The sequence below is a fragment of the Microtus oregoni genome, unplaced genomic scaffold (assembly GCF_018167655.1).
Source record: "Microtus oregoni isolate MIOR12 unplaced genomic scaffold, Mior012 000034F_ref0000314, whole genome shotgun sequence".
Classification (NCBI taxonomy): Eukaryota; Metazoa; Chordata; class Mammalia; order Rodentia; family Cricetidae; genus Microtus; species Microtus oregoni.
In genome coordinates this window covers 20,769,253-20,788,511 of record NW_024543093.1, presented here as the reverse complement: position 1 = coordinate 20,788,511, position 19,259 = coordinate 20,769,253, and positions in this window count along the sequence as shown.

Sequence of the window (19,259 nt, the reverse complement as noted above, 5' to 3'; positions counted from 1 at the left end):
TCTGTGCTGCTGGGGTTATACAAAGGAAGCTATCTCCTTTGCCCATCTGTTCTGGGGTACTTCCCACTTTCTCTTCTATTAGGTTCAGAGTGTTTAGACTGATATTTAGGTCTTTGATCCATTTGGACTTGAGTTTTGTGCATGGTGATAGATATGGGTCTATTTTCATTTTTCTACAGTTTGACATCCAGTTATGCCAGGACCATTTGTTGAAGATGCTTTCTTTCTTCCATTGTATACTTTTAGCTCCTTTATCGAAAATGAGGTGTTCATAGGTTTGTGAGTTAAACTCCTGGTTGTCTTTATGATTCCATTGGTTGACTTCTCTGTTTTTATGCCAGTACCACACTGTTTTCACTACTTTAGCTCTGTAACAGAGTTTGAAGTCAGGGATGGTAATGCCTCCAGAAGATCCTTTAGTGGATAAGATTGTTTTGGCTATCCTGGGTTTTCTGTTTTTCCATATAAAGTTGATTATTGTCCTCTCTAGATCTGTGAAGAATTTTGATGGGATTTTGATGGGGATTGCATTGAATCTATAAATTGCCTTTGGTAGAATTGTCATTTTTACTATGTTGACCCTCCCAATCCAAGAGCAAGGGCCGTCCTTCCATTTTCTGTTATCCTCTTCAGTTTCTTTCTTTTCTTTTTTTTTATTATCTTTTTTTTTTATTGAGAAAAGAGAAAAAAAAACAAATTTCCTCCTCCTCCCAGCCTCCCATTTCCCTCCCCCTTCTAATACCCTTCTCCCCCTCCCCTCCCCCCACTCCTCTCCACCTCCCTCTCCAGCCCAAAGAGCAGTCAGATTTCCCTGCCCTGTGGTAAGTCCTAGGTCCTCCCCCCTCCGTGCATTTCTAGGAAGGTGAACATCCAAACTGGCTAGGCTCCCACAAAGCCAGCACATTACGTAGGTTCAAAACCCCGTGCCATTGTCCTTGGGTTCTCATCAGCCCTCATTGTTGGCCATGCTCAGAGAGTCCAGTTTTATCCCATGCTTTTTCAGTCACAGTCCAGCTCGCCTTGGTGAGCTCCCAATACATCAGCTCCACTGTCTCAGTGGGTGGGTGCTCCCCTCGTGGTCCCGACTTCTTTGCTCATATTCTCCCTCCTTCTGCTCCTCATCGGGACCTTGGGAACTCAGTCCAGTGCTCCAGTGTGGGTCTCTGTCTCTGTCTCCATCCATCACCAGATGAAGGTTCTATGATGATATGCAAGATATTCGTCAGTATTGCTCTAGGATAGTGTCATTTCAGGTTCCCCATCCTGAGCTGCCAAAGGAACTAACTGGGGACCTCGGCTTGGGTATCTGGGAGCCACTCTAGGTTGAAGTCTCTTGCCAACCCTAAGGTGGCTCCCTTAACTAAGAACCGTGCTTCCGTGCTCCCCCATCCAACCTTCCTTCATCCCAATCCTCCCCCTTTCCCAAGCTCCCCCCCCATTCTCCCCCTTTCCCCCCTCTCTCCCCATCTCCCCTTACCCCCATCCCACCCCACCCCCAAGATCTCAATTTTCTCCCCGGCAATTCAGTTTCTTTCTTTAATGCCTTAAAGTTCTTGTCAAATTGATCTTTCACTTCCTTGGTTAGATTTATCCCAAGATACTTTATGCTGTTTGTGGCTATCGTGAAAGGTGATGATTCTCTGACTTCCCTCTCTGCTTCCATATCCTTTTTGTATAAGAGGGCGACTGATTTTTTGAAGTTGATCTTGTATCCTGCCACATTAGTAAAGGTGTTTATCAGCTGTAAAAGTTCTTTGGTGGAGTTTTGGGGTCACTTATGTACACTATTATATCATCTGCAAATAATGAAAGTTTAACTTCTTCCTTTCCAAATCAAATCCCCTTGATCCCAATATGTTGTCTTATTGCTATTTTAGAACTTCAAGCACTATATTGAAGAGAGATGGAGAGAGTGTACAGCCTTGTCGTGTTCTTGATTTTAGTGGGATGGCTTTGAGTTTCTCTCTGTTTATTTTGATGTTATTTGTTGTCTTGCTGTATTAGCTTTTATTATATTTAGGTATGACCCCTGTTTCCCTAATCTCTCCAAGACTTCTATCATAAAGGGATGTTGAATTTTTCAAATGCTTTTTCAGCATCTAATGAAATGATCATATGGTTTTTTTCTTTCAGTTTATTTAAATGGGGGATTACATTGATAGATTTTCATATGTTGAACCAGCCCTGCATCTCTGGGATGAAGCCTACTTGATCATAATGGATAATTTTTCTAATGTGTTCTTGGATTCGGTTTGCCAGTATTTTGTTGAGGATTTTTGTGTCGATGTTCATGAATGAGATTGGCCTATAATTCTTTTTCTTGGAAGAGTCTTTGTGTGGTTTTGGTATCAGAGTAACTGTAGCTTCATAAAATGAATTTGGCAATGACTCTTCTGTTTTTATATTGTGAAATACATTAAGAAGTATAGGTATTAGGTCTTCTTGGAAGTTCTGGTAGAATTCCGCATTGAAACCATCTGGTCCTGGGCTTTTTTTTTTGGCTGGAACATTTTTGATAAGCGCTTCTAATTCTTCGCGACTAACATGCCTATTTAGATTGTTTACCTGGTCCTGATTTAACTATGGTATATGGTATTTATCTAAAAACATGTCCATTTCTTTTACATTTTCCAGTTTTGTGGCATACAGGCTTTTGTAGTAAGATCTAATGATTCTCTGCATTTCCTCTGTGTCTGTGGTTATGCCCCCCTTTTCATTTCTGATCTTATTAATTTGTGTATTCTCTCTCTGCCGTTTGATTAGTTTGGATAGGGGTTTATCAATCTTGTAGATATTCTCCTGGAACCAGCTTTTTGTTTCATTGATTCTTCGGATTGTTTTTTGAGCTTCTATTTTGTTGATTTTAGCCCTCAGTTTGATTATTTCCACTCTTCTACTCCTTCAAGGTGAGTCTGCTTCTTTTTTTTTCTAGAGCTTTCAGGTGTGCTGTTAAGTCTCTAATGTGAGCTTTCTCTGTTTTCTTTAAGTGGGCACTTAGTGCTATGAACTTTCCTCTTAGGACTGCTTTCATAGTGTCCCATATGTTTGAGTATGTTGTTTCTTTATTTTCATTGAATTCAAGGATGACTTTAATTTCTTTCTTTATTTCTTCCTTGATCCAGGTGTGGTTCAGTATTTGACTGTTCAGTTTCAATGAGTTTGTAGGCTTTCTGGGGATAGCATTGTTGTTGAATTCTAACTTTAATCCATGGTAATCTGATAAGATACAGGAGGTTACGAATATTTTTTTGTAGCTGTGGAAGTATGCTTTGTTACTGAGTATGTGGTCAATTTTCGAGAAGGTTCCATGAGCTGCAGAGAAGAAGGTATATTCTTTCCTCTTTGGGTGGAATGTTCTATAGATGTCTGTTAAATCCATTTGATTCATTCCCTCCATTAATTCTCTTATTTCTCTGTTAGGTTTCTGTCTGATTGACGTTTCCATTGGTGAGAGAGGAGTGTTGAAGTCTCCTACTATTAGTGTGTGCGGTTTGATGGCAGCCTTGACTTTTAGTAATGTTTCTTTTACCTACGTGGGTGCTTTTATATTAGGGGCATAGATATTCAGGATTGAGACTTCATCTTGATTAATTGTTCCTGTTATGAGTATAAAATGTCCCTCTCCATCTTTTCTGATTGATTTAAATTTGAAGTCAACTTTGTTAGAAATTCGTATGGCCACACCTGCTTGTTTCTTAGGTCCATTTGCTTGATAAGCCTTTTCCCAACCCTTTACTCTTAGTAGGTGCCTGTCTTTGTGGTTGAGGTGTGTTTCTTGTAAACAGCAGAATGTTGGATCCTGTTTTCCTATCCAATCTCTTAGACTGTGCCTTTTTATACGTGAATTGAGGCCATTGACATTAAGTGATATTAATCACCAGTGGTTGTTAACTCTGGTCACATTAAGAAGAATAGGCATTGAGTCTTCTTGGAAGTTCTGATAAGATTCTGCATTAAAACCCTCAGGTCTTGGGCTTTTTTTTTTTTGGTTGGGAGGGTTTTTTATGACAGCTTCTATTTCCTCACGACTTTAGGTCTATTTAAATTGTTCACCTGGTCTTGATTTAAATTTGGTAAATGATACTTATCTAAAAACAAGTCCATTTCTTTTACATTTTTCAACTTTGTGGCATATAAGCTTTTGTATTAAGACCTAATGATTTTTGAATTTCCTCAAAGTCTGTTGTTATGTCCCCCTTTTCATTTCTGATCTGGTTAATTTGCATATTTTCTCTCTGCCTTTTGATTAGTTTGATAAAGGTTGGTCAATCTTGTTCTCTTTCTCAAAGAACCAGCTCTTTGTTTCATTGATTCTTTGGATTGTTTTCTGTGTTTCTATTTTGTTGATTTCAGCACTCAGTTTGATTATTTCCCATCTCCTACTCCTCCTGGGTCAGTCAGTCTGCTTTTTTTCTTTCTAGTGCTTTCAGGAGGGCTGTTAAGTGTCTAATATGAGCTTTCTCCCTTTTTTTTTTAATGTGGGTACTTAGAGCTATGAACTTTCCTTTAAGCACTGCTTTCAGAGTGTCCTTTACTCTGAGTAGGAGCCTGTCTTTGTGGTTGATGTGTCTCTTGTAAACAGCAGAATGTTGGATCCTGTTTTTGTATCCAGTTTCTTAGCCTGTGCCTTTTAATAGGTGAGTTGAGTCCATTGACATTAAGTGATATTAATGACCAGTGGTTCTTAACTCCGGTCACTTTTTTAGTAGTACAGTTTGTGTGTTTCCCTTCTTTGAGTTGTGCTGGTGAAGGGTCTCTAGATGTCTGAGTTATTTTGGTCATTATTGGACTCCTTTGTTAGTGATTTTCTTTCTATTACTTTCTGTAAGGCTGGATTTGTGGCTTCATATTGTTTAAATTTGTTTTTATCCTGGAAAATTTTGTTTTCTCCATTTATAGTGAAGGAAAGGTTGGCTGGGTATAGTACTCTGGGCTTGCATCCATGGTCTCTTAGATTCTGCACTACCTCTATCCAGGACCTTCTGGCTTTCATGGTTTCCATAGAGAAGTCAGGTGTAAGTCTGATCAGTTTACCTTTATAAGTAACTTGACCTTTTTCCTTTGCAGCTCTTAATATTTTTTCTTTATTCTGTATGCTTTGTGTTTTGATAATTATATGGCGAGGGGATGGTTTTTTTGTTTTGTTTTGTTTTTGTTTGTTTTTTTTTTTGATCTAGCCTATTTGGTGTTCTATATGCTTCTTGAACATTCATAGGTACATCTTTTTTTTTTTGGTTTTTCGAGACAGGGTTTCTCTGTGGTTTTGGAGCCTGTCCTGGAACTAGCTCTTGTAGACCAGGCTGGTCTCGAACTCACAGAGATCTGCCTGCCTCTGCCTCCCAAGTGGGTACATCTTTCTTTAGATTGGGAAAGTTTTCTTCTATAATTTTATTAAATATATTTTCTGGACCGTTGAGCTGCACTTCTCCTTCTTCTACTCCTATTATTCTTAGGTTTGGTCTTTTTATTGTGTCCCATATTTCCTGAATGTTTTGTGATGAGAGTTTGTTGGACTTGCTGTTTTCTTTGATCAGTGCGTTTATTTTCTCTATGGTATCTTCATAATGAGATTCTTTCTTCTATCTCTTGTATTCTGCTGGCTATGCTTGTTTCTGTAGTCTCTATTCATTTACATAGATTTTCCATGTCCAGCCGGCCCTCTGTTTGTTTTCTTCTTTGCCTCCATTTCAGTTTTCAAGTCCTGAACTGTTTCCATTATCTGTTTGATTGTTTTTCCTTGGTTTCCTAGTGTATCATTTACTGATTTATTCAATTCTTCAAACTTTCTGTTATACTTCTCATCTATTTCTATAAGGGCATTTTTTACATGCTGTTTAAGGGTGTCAATCAATTTCAAAAAGTCAATTATTTCTACTTCTTCTTGATTAAGGTGTTCATGTCCTCCTTTTGTGAGGTCACTGGGTTCTGGTTGTTTCATGTTGTTTTTCAGATTGTTGGGTGAATTCTTGCATTGGTGCCTGCCCATCTCTTCTTCTGAATGCTTCCCTTTGGATCTTCTTTTACAGGATCAGGTCTCCTTGCCTTTTGATGTACCTTCCCAGTGATGGCACTCCCCATTGATGGCTCTCCTGGTGCTGAAACTGATGTCTCTCCTGGTACTGAGATCAGATCTCCGTGCTGGTTGGGTAGCTCGTAAACAAAGCATCTACCTTGCTTGCTGCAGGCAGGCTATTGAAATAAAGGAGCTCCCACCCGCCCGTTAGGTTGCCCTTGGTATTCGTCCCCAGTGCCCCAAAGAGGGAAGGGAGGCAGAAATGGGGAGGGTTCTGGATGCAAGCTTGGTGGGATAGGAAGAGAGAGGCATTATGCTGGGAGTATAGGCATAGCAGGAAGCCCAGGAAGTATAGGGAGGATGAGGAACGTCTGAGTTCTCTGTCCCATGCTGCTGCCGTGGGTCCAAAACTCACCCCAATGATGGCTCTCCTGGTGCTGAGATCAGATCTCCGTGCTGTTTGGGTAGCTCATATACTAAGTGCCTACCTTGCTTGCTGCAGGCAGGCTATTGAAACAAAGGAGCTCCTGCCTGCTAGGTTGCCCTCAGGATTCGGCCCCAGCACCCCCTGAACTCAAATTTTTAAACACAGGTGATATGCCTCCCAATCATTTCACATTGGCACTGAGTCTTTGGTGTGACACATTGTGGCAATCCACAGCTATTTAATAAGGAAAACATTTGATTGTTGTGTGATATGTCAGTCCCCTCTGTGTGCTGTGATTACCATAAATGAATAAAGAAACTGCCTTGGTCTGTTGATATGGTAGAACTTAGGTAGGTAGGGAAGACAGAACTGAATGCTGGGAGGAAGAGGGGTGGAGTCAGGGGGAGATGCCATGGAGCTGCTACCAGAGACAAATGTGGGAGCTTTAACTGATAAGCCACTGTCATGTGGCAATACACAGATTAATGGAAATGGGTTAAACTAAGATGTAAGAGTTAGCCAATAAGAAGTTAGAGCTAATGGGCTGAGCATTGAATTAATTAATATAGTTTTTGTGTGATTATTTTGGGTGTAAGCTAGCCAGGTGGTTGGGACAAACAAGTGGCCTTCCTGTTACAGCTTTGGGATATTTGTACATTGTATGAAAATATATTGTTGTGATTGGTGTTATAAAAAGCTGAATGTCCAATAGCTAACCAGGAAGTATAGGTGGGTTTTCTGGGGAGAGAAATGAGACTCCAAGAGAAAATAGAACGTGCAAGATGGAAGAGAGATAATGCCATGTGATAGAACATTAATTATTATAATTGGGTTAATTTAAATTATAAGAGTTAGTTAGAAATAAGCCTAAGCTACAGGCCAAACTTTCATAATTAATAAGAAGTCTATGTGTCACTATTTGGGATCTATCTGGCTATTGTGACAGAGAAAGGCTCATGTCATATGGTGTCTAGTGTGGAGGCTCAAATATTCATATAGGGCCTGAGAAATTAGGGTTTTTTTGGGAGGTGGGCTCTTCACACAGAGGCACAGGCTCTATTAAAAGACCCTACTGTACAGCAGACAAGTGTTCGGTAACAATGTCTGTCACATCATGGACACAGTAGGTTGATGTGAAATATCCTCCTATACACTGTGAATATGTGTTCCTCTCATTTCCTATATGTCACAAGCCTTTTCGGTGCTTTGGACTATGGAAAAGTAGAATAGGGCCAGGTGTGAAATCCAAGCAGAGAAAGAAGAAAAGAAGTGCAGAGTCTGGAAGACACTAGCTAGTGACCCAGGAAACAAGGCATGTAAAAAATGAGGTAACAAGCCACAAACTATGTGGCAAAGCATAGATAAGACATATGGGTTAATTTAAAAGTAAGAGCTAGTTAGTAATAAACCTGAGCTATTAGCCAACTTTTATAGCTAATAAAAGGCTTCGAGTATTTATTTGGGAACAGGTAGGCAAGAGAAAAACCTTTATTTACATTTAGATGGTACCCAATATCTGGCACAAATCCACATAAAACCTGAGAAATCTTGAAAATGGTTTTAAACACAAAGAAACAGAGTCATACTGGGCTTTATTGTCTCAAGGTCTCATGATAGCAGCAGTGGACAGTCATGTCTCCCAACAACTATCTACAAGATGAAGCCAGTCACCAGCCACCAGCAAAGTGGCATGGAGGGTTTCAGCAACCTCACACAGACCTTGTTACAGAGTGGCTAATCAACCATGTGCTGTATAGCAGATTTAGCTTTTTCTCATAGAGATAAAAAAGGCTCAAAAATATACAGTAAAAAGAAGTCCAGGCAGAAAAACCTCTAAACAGGTCCCAATGTGTTTTATAATGTGCATAAGGTTAAGAAAAACAATAAAATAAGTAGACATTTATAGAAAGAAATCAATAATTTATAAAAATAATATAATAAATCCTTAAAAAAATAAAAATATAAGCCATGTGGAGTTGGGAAATACACAGGAAGTTTGGATCCTGTAAGCTATTGTATCGATGTTGAATTTTTGTATGGCTGATGGGCAAAAAACAGCTGCTGGGAGACATGGGATTGAAAAAGATACTGATAAAATACACCAACCTAAACATGTTAAAAATGCTGTAACTTTAAAACAGAAGGAAAAATATGTTGGTTTAAAAAATAGAACTTAAAAGATACATTGCTTTGGGGAAGCAGTCTTGCTTTTGTTTTCGCAGGAAACAAGAGGCTATAAATTCATTCCAGGTTGCAATCGACCATGTTTGACCAAGGGAGACCTCTTAAATTTTGACAGGTAATTTCTACCAACAAAGGTTAATACTAGTGTTCCCTGGACTTCGCCATTATCTCAGATATTCTCAGGGTTTCCAAAAGATCATCAGCACCCACCAATCAGCAGGAAGTAGTCTAGACAACTGTCCCCAAAATTCCCATAATTTTGTTTATAAATGTTTGTTTTCATTTGAAGATGGCTGGTTATAAATGGTTAATAGTTACAGTTGATCTCTTTCTAGAGAAAAAAAGGGGGAAATAATAGAGAAATGATAAAAAAATAGGTTATTAAATCTGCTTGAATCCAAAACACATTTGTTAATCTCAAAATTCTTCACATTGGTATGGATATTGGTTTACTTATTCAAATTTAAGGTCAATTTTGTTGTGTTTCTAGTGTTTAAGGTAATTTGCTTCTGCAGCTCATTTAAAAGAGTAAGGTATAGTTAAGAAATACAAATTAGTAGTCATCGATAATAGCCAAACTTGCTAGTTAGATTTTCTAGATATACATAGATATATTTCAGATGGATAGGCAATCTTCAAACACTTTAAAGACCTACAGAATATGGCATTTATAAGTTTTAAGAACTTAAGACTTTTCTCAACAGTGAGACACATCTGTTCTTAATATTACCTACTACTTCAAGAGGGTGATGACATCAAAGAATCTCCATGTGGAATATGCTTTCAATCTAGCAAAGCTAGCTATTTGGGCAAGAAACTTCTCTTATCTGGACTGCTTGAGAGTATGTTTTAAAAGCTGGAGATGCAGGACCCACATGAAATGATGGTTGAACTTTATCAAAACAAGGCAGGATAGTTCTTCAGGGTTCCTGCTTCACAGAAGAAACTGCCAGGCATTCTGCTAGGCTCAGTAGAAAGTGACTGACAAGTTGCCAATACGGGGCAGGCAGAGGGGAGTCCTTCAAATTTTGAGCTTCACTGAAAAGTCTGCCAGGTACTCCAGGCCTGTAGGCTGAAGATGAATGTTCCCACATTATAGAAGAACTTTGGGTGACTGTCTGTCCAGCCAATTGTCTCTGTCATTTCTCGAGTTGCTTCCAAAGCACTTCATGTTTGATTCTGGAGTCCTTGATGGAGTTGAAGACTAGATAGTTATTATTATAATTTTCTTTATTTATAATCAAAGATAAATTAGATTTAAAACTTTAGACTCACAAAGATAGGATAGATGAAAGAATATTCTCTTTAATTTTGTAAAGTACAAATAAATTAAATGTAACTGTAGTTCTTGCTTAATAACCATTTTACTATATGTGATTTTACTATGTTGAAGTTAAAACCTTCCTTTTAGATTGGATAGAAAGGTGAAAATGAAGGGGGAATGTCCTCCTGTACTATTAATATATGTTCATCTTCATTAGTTGATATATAAAACTTCTTTAGCATATGGTAAGGCAGGATAAATCCAGGTCAGAAATCCAAGGAGATATAGAAGAAAAGAAGGAAGGATTCTGGGGGACACCCAACAGCCTTTGAGAAAGCAAAACATATAAAAAAATGAGGTAAAAAGCCATAAACTACATGGCAAAGCATAGATAAGAAATAAGTGTTAATTTAAATGTGACAGCTAGTAATAAGCCTGAGCCATTGGCCAAACTTTTATAACTAATATAAATTTCTGAGCACTTATTTGGAAATTTCCAGGCAGGAGAGAAACCTCCATTTAATAGCAGCTTCCTAAAGCTGGGATGGGAATTACACTATGAGGCTAGGTTTTGAAGGAACCAAGGAAGGCAAAGTCAACTGCTAGTGCATCATGGGGACTGTCTGGCTGAGAGGCATTGGATTATGATAACTACTAAATTAAACCAACTCATGTATTTTTAGAATGTCTTAATTTCAAATTGAAAGTCAGAAAATATGTTGTGTTTGAAGAGAGGTTATGCCTTTGTTTTTACAGGAAATAAAATGTTATGGTTTTCTTCAAAATTAATGAAGATCAAATTTGATGGGGTGAGACTTTCTGAAAATCTTAGCTACAGCCATGAAGAAAAAAACAAAAAATGACTACAGGATAGGTGACTTACATGCTAATCCTTCTGCCTAGGAACAGCTCTGAAACTGGGTGAATGAGACATGATAAATCTTCTTGGCTACAGAATCCTCATGACTTATTATTACATGCCATAATTTCATATGGCATGGATAGAGGTTTGGCTACATACTCCAAACCAACTTGCAAAATTAAGAGTTGCATTTTACCTGCTCAAACATAGAACACACCAAAAAATCATCTTTAGCTGACTTGTGCACACTACATACATACATACATATACATATACATATACATATACATATACATATACATATAAACACACAAACTTTGAAAGTTTATGTGTGATCAGAGAAAAAAGGGCCAGATACCAAGAAATACAAGTAGCCCAAATGATCAAGCCTCAAAATGTCCTTTTACAGTTTCTTCAAAGTTCTGCACCTAGAACAGCTTCAAAGTGGCTAGTTGAGGTTGTCCAGTCAAGATTTCAGATAAGCTCTGCACTTTCCCACTTTCTTACACTGTTGCGCAGCTCTGGCAGCTGGTTTAACCTCTGCTTGGCTCCCTGAGGGCTTAGCTTCTAGTCAGTGCTTCTTGGTAGGGAGCCACATTTAATACCTCAACTCTGGGAATTTGGTTAGTCTTAGCAGCCAGCTGCTCAAGTTCTCTGCTTTACAACAGGGCATCTTAAAAGAGCCCGAGCCTCTGTATGATGTGAGCAGTGGGCTTTGTGTGCATGCCACACATCTAGCTGCACATGCTATATCTAGCTGAAAAGAATCAAATTACTTTGGATGCTATTCCAAAACTAAAATATAAAACTGGAAACTGATGATTCTTTTTCTCCTTCCTCCTCCTCTTAGTATGCAATGCTAAGTGGCTCCACTATTCAGCACCTTCTAGAGGCAATAACAGTGATGCTTCAAAGAATAAAAAGTAAAAAAATGTAAACCACAGATGTCAGTTTCTGTGACACATATGTACATTTTAAATTCAACATGACTGTTTACAAAAGTCAGGCGGTGGTGGCACACACGTTTAATCCCAGCACTTGGGAGGCAGAGGCAGGCAGATCTCTGTGAGTTTGAGGCCAGCCTGGTCTACAAGAGCTAGTTCCAGGACAGGCTCTAAAACTACAGTGAAACCCTGTCTCAAAAAACAAAACAAAAAAATCCTGTTCTACATATTGTTGGCGACATACACCTGTGATACTGGCACTTGGAAGGTGAAATCAGGAGGATGAGAAGTTAAAGGCCAGCTTATATAAGTTTGATGCTAGCCTGGATTGTATGAGATTCCATATTCAAAACAAACAAACAAAACCAAAATAACAACAAAAACAAAATCATCTTGGTCAAATATTATTCCTTGAAAAAGAAACTGGAGTTAGAACACATGTGATTTAAGGAGTTGTGATTGTGATAATATATGTGTTCCTTGCATTGAGAAGCCTGAACTAGTATGATCATAAATATGAGGCCTTCTTGGGATAAATGGCAAGTCCTTGTTTGAAGAAGGTGAACTCAGTATTTAGTCTCAGTTCCTTGTATTTTAGGGCTTGTCATGAAACTTGTGAGATAGACAGGAATACCCTTGACTGACACACACACACACACACACACACACACACACACATATGAGCACAATATGAAGACCAGCACAATGGCATGGTGTTTACACACATGGCATGTGTAACCAATGGCATAGAGAGAATAGTTTTGGCAAGAGAGATGAAAAATATCATCTATACTACCAAAGCACTTTAATAGATCAAGAGAGGCGATATTAGTTTCACATTATAAAAGGCTTCTTATAAATGCTTACATTTGTTTTTAAGTCATTAAAATAAACCACACAAGGAATAAGAACCACAAAGAACTTTCACTTACAATTATTTTGGGAAATACCCTAACCACTTGCTGTGACTTATAGTTGTCTTATTTGCTTACTCTCTAGGGCTAAATCTGGAAGATAGACTTCTGAATGGCCCTGTATCCCTCTGATCAGATGGGCTTGAATCTGAGCAATGCATATTCACAGCTTTAGATAAACCTCTAGTGTACATATTGTCAAACTGCAAAAAAGGAACATTCTGTTTTACTTAGATTGGTGCAATAATTAACATTAAAAAACTTGCTGTATTGACAGTGACTGGTTTGCAATAACTTAGAATTATTTTGACGCTGCTGTGTCAAACTCAATATAAAGTTACTCGGGGTCCTGAACCTCAATTGACTAAGATATTATAGGCAAGGCAGTATTTCCTTTTCTTCATTCAAATCTATTGTTAACAATCTTAAAAAAATATTCTATCAGTGGATATACAACATATACTTCTCCATATCAACTCTTATTCTGTGCCGTGAGAACCATTTTAAGCTTCAGGTCTAATTTCATATGACTTAATTGTTCATCTTGCTTTCAATACTGCCCTTGTCAAGTCATTTCAACACAGTTGCAAGAGATATTTCTCAACACATAGATGTGAGTATGTGGAGGCTAATATCCTACAATGAATATTTTCATTAACTTGCAAGTCATTATCATGATCCACATCCACTATGAAGCACTTTCTAAATCGAGGTTCCCTCTCTTTAGTTGAGTCTACTTTGTGCCAAGTTGACAATTAAAGGTAATCACCTCCAGGTTCTGGCTATTTCAAACAGTGCTGCTATAAACAAATTTGAGCACATGTCTTTGTGTAATGATTGAGCATCTTTTGGTTTATACCCAACATTGGTATTGCTTGGTCTTGAAGTAAATTGTTTCCTAATTTTCTGAGAAATTGCAATACTGATTTCCAAAGCAGCTATACAAGTTTGCAAGATGCCCCTAATCAAAGAATGGATAAAGTAAATGTGATACATTTATGTAATGGAGTATTACACAGCAGTAAAAAAATGACATCCAGGTAAATGACTGGATCTAGAAAAAATATGAGTGAGGTAACCCAGACACAGAAAGACAAACATCATATGTATTCACTCATAAGTAGCTTTTAGACATAAATCAAAGAAAAACCAGCCTACAGGCCACAACCCCAGAGAAACTAAACAACAAAGAGGACCATAAGAGACACATACATGGATCTACATAAGAAGGCAAAAAAGACAAGATCTCCTCAGTAAACTGGGAGTGTGGGGGTCATGGGAGAGGGTATAAGGGTAGAGGGGGGAAGGAAGGGAGTGGAGAAATATGTATAGCTCAATAAAAACAATAATAAAATAGACAATCTTCTCTACCACCATCTTAACATTCTCACAATTCACTTGAAGGTTTACCAGTTTCCTAATTAATTTATTTCTTCATTTTTGTTTACTGAGAATGTGTGAATATAATGAAAATACTAAAACACAATAAAATGCAGCTTATTTCAACACTGTTAGCTATCTGTCTCTGTATGGAGCTTACAGATTAGTAGGTCATCGGCATCTAACATATAAAGTAAAAAATAAATAAATAAATAAAACTCTAAAGAACCAGAAAACAAAACAATCTAATTAAAACTTGGAACTGAACAGTGTTCTTAGAAGAAAAAATACAAAGGACTAAGAAATATTTTTTTAAATGTTCACCATCCTTAGCTATTAGGGAAATGCAAATTAAAACTACTTTGAAATTTCATCTTATCTCAGCCAGTATTGCTAAGATTAAGAAAACAAAAGGCCATAAATGTCATCAAAGGTGTGTAAAATAGAAAACACTCATGCACTGTTGGAGAGGTGCATGTTGGTATACTCAGTGTTGAAGACAATGTGACATTTCCTCAGAAAACAGAAATATATTTACCATAGAACCCAACCATACCAGCCCTGGCATTCCTGGCTCTATAGCAAAAGGACTCTATTCCCTACTGAAGAGACAAATGTTTAACTATCTATTCTCCTCAGCTAAGACATAGAAATAGTGTAAATGTCTGTTAACTAATAGATAGTTAATGAAAATATGATATTTTTATTTCAATAAAATGTATTCAGCTATAAAAAGACATGAAATTAATTTCTAAGTAAGTGGATGGAGCTGGAAAACAGTATACTGAAAAACAAATGTCGTATATACGATATTAACATTAAATCTCTAGATTTGTGTGTTTACTTCAGAGCACTTGAAAGACTTGGGAAACTGGAAAGGGACCATTGATGCAGATTGGACAAAAAGATCTTAAAGAATGGGGTTAGTAGAACACAGATGATCAGAGGAACAAAAGTGAAATATTGAGCAGAGAGGTTTATGTGGGGAGAAGGGTAAGAAGGTAGGGCAGAAGAGGGACCTGAAAGAGGGACAATTGATTCTAAGCATGTTTGAATTCTTTCACTTTCAAAATAAATATATTTTAAATGCATAACTACATGCATGCCTCTACTTAGAAGACACTAGAATGACATAACCTTATAGTGTTCTTTGCATTTAAAAAAATACATGGGAACTGAGGATTTTTGACAAAGAACAGAAAATCTTTATAATCACAGTTTTACAATTTGCTTTCTAATAGGTTTGCTACTGTATATTGCCTATTTTTCTTTTTTATCTATTTATATTGGAGTCTATCTTTATTTTTATCTCATATTGAAATATTGAAATGAAAACCAATCAGAAATGCTTGTCATTGACATTACATTCTGATCAGTTATTGGTGTGTGTGTGTGTGTGTGTGTGTGTGAGAGAGAGAGAGAGAGAGAGAGAGAGAGAGAGAGAGAGACTCACTATGTAGCCCTCCTGTCCTATATGACTGCCTTAGAACTTGTTGTGTAGACTAGTCTGCCTTGGAACTCAAAGAGATCCACCTGCCTCTCTCTCCTCAATTACCCTGATGCAACTAAAGAAAAATGAAAGGAGGTAGGAATGTTCCCAATATTTTGCCAGAAACACCTTCACATTACTAAATACTTAAGTACTTTAAATATTTAATTGATATTATATGGCTCATATGTGTAATTTAACACCCACTAACATTGCAGTCACTCATTCATGTGTAGAAAGAACACAAATGCCAGCTCATTTGATTAATTGTCTCCCTGCTTCCAGACATCTGTGGTCAAATCACACCCACAAACATCTACTGGAAGTAGCTATCATAAGTGGTCAGAGAATACATATCAATCTCAGGAAGTAAAGATGAGAAGACGGACACACAGTGTGAAAGGAATTCTCAACTAGAGTGTTCTTTGGGTTCAGCTGCTTTTACAGCTTTTCTCTCCCTCTTTGAACACAGTTGAAAGTGTGACATTTTAAAGTCAGATTTTATAGAAACAAATGTCAGGAGAGGTGAGTCATCCTAATACCTCTAAAAATAAACTGAGGTTGTCAAAGAAATCAAAACTTTACCCTCAGGATTAGCCAGTGAGAAAGCAAGAGTCTTCTTACCGTGGGCTGTGCAGCTGCCAGAGGTTACCCCAGAAGCTGAGGGCAGTACAACTGACGAAGCAGGAAATGAAGAGCAGAAGGAACTTGTGGATTTTCCTTTATTTAACTACAAAGTGGCCCTCAGGAAATGTAACATATTGAGAAGGGAATAAACTACTTGCCTGTTTCTTTTTTTTTTTCCATATGTCAAAAATATGGAAGCCTGTTTCAAATAAGGAGCAAGACAGGCCTCCTAACAGACTGCTCTTCATAGTTTAGAATTTAAATGCAGTTTTCTCAGCTGCAGAGAGAGCTGCTGTGTGGTAATATGTAGCCACAGTGATCTGGATGTTGGGCTGTGAGATTACCTTCAGGTGATACTTAGGTCCCTGTTATGTCCATATGCCCCTCTTATCAAATAAAAATGAAAATTAAGTTTCAGTCCTTGGGATAGAAAAGCCTTATGTTTGACTTCTTTTCATATTATTTCTCTGCAGTCCCCTCTCCCATTTCAAAGTCCATCTTTGTGTCCACTTTCATTTTTTTTTGGCTTTCCTATGCAAGCCTGTGTACAAAAACACAGAATAGTATGCACTATGCAGAGAAAAGACATTTCTCTGTGTCATCCTCACAGTCTACTCCTACACTGAACTCTAAGCAGTAAGCATAGGAATTGGCTTGCTGAGTAGCATCTGAAAGATATTCCATTTGTAGGCAAGCACGAATTCACCTAGAACTTGTGACACTGTTGACTGTTCAGGTAATACAACCTAAAATCACCTGGAAAGTGTCAGTGAGAGGATGTCTATGTTGACATGTGGGTATGTCACTGGGGATTGTCATAATTAAGTCAATGGATGTGGGTGGGTACCACCATTCTCCAGGCAGCGTGCCCTAAGCTGTGTATGTGTGGAGAACAAGCAAGGGAGGACACATGTGTTTGCTTCTGTCTGCTCTCCACGATTACCTTTTTGAAGTTTCTACTTTGACTTACCACAATGATGGATGCTGATCTGGAACTGTCAACTGTAATAAACCCCTTTCTTCCTTAAGTTGCTTTTTGTCAGGGTGTTTTATCAGAGCAACAGAATGAAACTAGGACAGATGCATATGAAAGAAAATACTGTTTTATTTTTAAAAATTTTCCAAAATGTTCAAATCTAGGGAGTTAGTGAAGCAGTGAGGTTTATGTCTTTTAAGCAAAAGCACCTTAGTTTCATTCCCAAAGTCAATATGAAAAATCCCATTGTGAAGGAACACACTTGCCATGCAAACACTGAGGAGGTAGTCACAAGTTGACACCTGGAGCTTGTTTTTCATTCAGTTATCCCTCTTTGGCAGCTTCCAGGTCAGTGGGAGACCTTGTCACAAATTAGCAAAAAAGGTAGACAGTGCTGAAGAACAACAGGAAGGTAGTTTTCTGTCCTCCAGGGACATGTTCACACAGGTGAACACACACCACAAACACACACACACACACACACACACAAAGAGAAAGAGAAAGAAAGAGAGAGAGAGATTTTAGTTTATTTTTATATTGTTCTGATATAATTTTACTCTTGTAAAAGCAACTTAAGAGAGAAAGTTCACAGTCCAATGTACAATCGATCATGGCAGGTAAGTCAAGGCTACAATTGCTCAAAACAGATGGACACATTATTTATGTCCGTGTCAAGTGAAGAGAACAGTGAATGAACACACATTCGTGTTTAGTTCCGATTCTGCATTTTATACATTCTACAATCCTCTGTCCAAAGAATAGTCCTGCCCACCATTAAGATATATTATCTAACATTAATGAATATAATCAAAGGAATTTTTAGTAGGCATTCCCAAAGGCCCATTGTCTTGTTTCCAAATTTCTATCACGTTGATAATTAAAATAATCACACATACAACTAGCACTCCTTTTCAAGTGTAGACATTTGCCATACAATGAATTCTAGTGAATGGTTGGTCACTACCCACATGACTGGACTGGAGACATGACTCAGTGATTAAGAGTTCTCTATACCTTTCCAGAGGACCTGGGCTTGGTTCCTCACAATCACATTTGAGTAGGAAACAATTGTCTGTAACTCATGTTCCAGGGGATCTGACACTTTCTTTTGACCCCCATGGACAACTGCTATTACAAGCACAGGCTCTCACACATATTGTTTTGGTGAGTGTTCTGTTACGGTGAGGAGACTCTTAGAAAGCATTTAATTAAGGTTTGCTTATATTTTCAGAGGTTTAGTCATCATGATAGGAAGCAAGACTGCACTCAGGCAGATGTGGTCTGGAGAAACAGCTGAGAATTCTATATTCAGATCTTCAGGCAGCAGAAAGAAAGAAACACTGGGACTAGCTTGAGCTTTTGAAACCTCAAATCTCACCCTCAGTGGCATACTTCTGTCAACAAGACCACAACTCCTAATCCCTCTCAAATAGTGGCACTCACTGATGACCAGGCATTTGAATGTATTAGCTTCTGAGGACATTCTTATTCAAACTACTATATACACATTTACATAAAAATAAAGGCAAATCATTTTTTAAAAAAAAAGCAGATGCCATGTTAGGTAATGATCAGAAGGCGATGGAAGGATACCTTACGCAAATTCTGCTCTAAGAGTATGGATAATTTAAAACAACTATATCTTGGATGGACCTGTATACAAATACTCAAATTGGTATCCCTTTTTGTCTTCTAAGTTGTGAAATTTAAGAAAAATCTATATTGCAAATGACAACTGTCATTATTAAAAGCAATGGAGTTGGGCAGTGGTAGATCATACCTTTCTTTGCTCCCAGAACTAAGAAGGCAGAGGCATGTGGATCTCTCTGTGAGTTCAAGGCTGGCCTGATCTACAGAGCTAGTTCCAGAGTCACACATAGAAACTCTGACTTGAGGGGAAAAAGCAATATAAGTTTTCATTTTCCGGTAATGGATATTTTTGTATATAATTGATTTGTTTGCAAATAGGTATGTTCACTATATGTGTGCAAAGGTTAGAAGAAGCTGTCACATTTCCTATAACTGGAATTATACAGTATTATTACTTTCCAGAAGAGCACTAGAAATTCAACCGGGGTACTCTGTAAGAGTAACAAGTGCTTTTAATTGCTGAGTCATCTCTCTAGTCTCAAAAATGCATATTTTAATTAATTAAGAGTATTTCTAATGATCAAATTTT